The sequence below is a fragment of the Octopus bimaculoides genome, chromosome 19 (assembly GCF_001194135.2).
Source record: "Octopus bimaculoides isolate UCB-OBI-ISO-001 chromosome 19, ASM119413v2, whole genome shotgun sequence".
Classification (NCBI taxonomy): Eukaryota; Metazoa; Mollusca; class Cephalopoda; order Octopoda; family Octopodidae; genus Octopus; species Octopus bimaculoides.
Window position 1 is genome coordinate 41647221 of NC_068999.1, and position 2228 is coordinate 41649448.

A 2228-nucleotide genomic window follows, 5' to 3' on the forward strand; every position below is an offset into this window, starting at 1 on the left:
GGCGGTGGCGGTGGTGGTGGTGATGATGAAAATGATGATGATGATGATGATAAAGCTGTGCATGCGTGCGTACGTGTGTGTGTGTGTGTGTGTGTGTGTGTGTGTGTGGTAAGCGACTTGTGAGATTGTTGCTAGCGAGTCTGAAATTACTCACATATAAGTATACATACGATGTCAGTGGAACTATGCTAATTAAAGAAACATCGTAATTAGTTGCAGTTACTTCCGTGTTTCTCTCATGATTCGTTGATGACAACGACGACGATGATGATGATGATGACACCGCCGCTGCCGCCGATGATGACAATAATGTTGGCGGTGGCGACATTACTGTTGGCGGGTGGTGGTGGTGACTGTGTGACGGTGTTAACGATGTCGATGATGATGATGATTCCTTTTGTTTGCCACCAGGGGGCGACAGATGAGGGAGGCGATACAAAGACTGACATATAAAGTGTTAGGATTTATATAGAATGGTGAAGAGGGAAGAAAAAAATGAAAGAAACAAAAAAGAAATGAGTGTATACTTGGTACACAATATGAAGACTACTTGGAAATAATAGAATTCATTGAAATTTGTATCGTTTTGAGAGAGATAGAGAGAGAGAGAGAGAGAGAGAGATGGATAAAAAAAAATTCAAATCAATGATTGCTGCTCAGCAGACGATAGAAAACACTGAAGACGGAATTGGTAAAAGGTAAACAAACTGGACTAAAAGAATGAATGAAAGCGAGACATTGTTGGTAGGAGAGGATGGCAAAATGATTGGAAGGCGTGGAAGGGGTTGGAAAGGAAAGACTAGAAACAAAGGCGAGTGAAGAATGGCGAGAAAAGGGAATGGAAGAAGTGAAAGGAATGAACGAAATCAGAAGAAGTAAACGAAGAAATGCGGGAAGAGAGAAAAATAAGGAAGAAATGGTTAAAGAAACAGGAATTAAGGAAAGGAAGCAAAACGAAAGAGAAATGGGAAGGAAGGAAGGAAGGAAGAAAGAAAGAAAGAAAGAAAGAAAGAAAGAAAGAAAGAAAGAAAGAAAGAAAGAAAGAAAGGGGGTGTGAAGAAATGAAGAGAAGGAATATTTTAAATGGAGAAAACTGAAAGAAATGAAGAAAACGGCAGTTGATAATGAAAGAGAGAGAGAGAGAGATGGAGCAGGGGGATGGAGAGATGGAGAAGGGGGATGGAGAGAAGCGGAAGGAATAGAAAAAGAAAGAAAGAAAATATAGGAGAAATGAGGAGTAAGAAAGCGAAATAAGTGAGAGAAGGGAAGAAGGAAATAAAGGAAATAATAAAGAAAGAAAGAAAGAAAGAAAGAGAAGGCAAATAGAAAGAAAGAAAGAAAGAAAGAGAAGGAAAATAGAAAGAAAGAAAGAAAAAGAAGGCAAATAGAAAGAAAGAAAGAAAGAAAGAAAGAAAGAATAAAAGAAAGGAAGGAAGGAAGAAAGAAGAGATGGAATGAACGAAAAAGAGAAAGTAAATGTAAGGAGATTGAAACCAGATACAAAGAAAAACGGAAAACAGAAAGAAGGAAGGAAGGAAGAAAGAAAGAAAGAAAGATGATCAATCAGAATAATTTAATTTCGAAAATGAATCAGAAATATGGTGGGAGAAGTAGATATTGCAAAGACTGAAGAATCGAGATGACGTCATTGCTATTTTTGCGGCAGTCAAATGATTTTCCCTTTGTTCACGTGATTGATGGAGAGGTGTGACGTCATGGGAGAAAGAAATTGTTGAAGCTTCTCAAAAATTTAACGCCTTCGTTCTCTCAATGTGTGTGTGTGTGTGTCTGTGTCTGTGTGTGAATAGATAGGTAGGTAGGTAGGTAGATAGATAGATAAATAGATAGATAAACAGATAGACAGGTAAACAAATAGATAGATAGATTGATAGATAGACAAACAAACAGATAGATAGAGAGAGAGAGAGAGAGAATGTCAGCTTTGCTTTTTATCCTTCAGCGGTCGAAAAAATAAAGTGTCAATCTGGATTGACGATATCGACTAACCTCTTCCCCAAAATGTGTGCCCCCCCCTCTCCACTGCCCTTTGTTAATAACGATTATAACTACAAGACAAGCAGCTGGATTGACAAAATCGTGAAATGGAATATTTTACTAAAGAAAATCCAGTATCAGAATCGAAACCACAATCTTACAGTCATGGGTACAGCACCCTAACCACTAAGCCACGCGCCTAATACACACACATTTTGTATTATATATATATA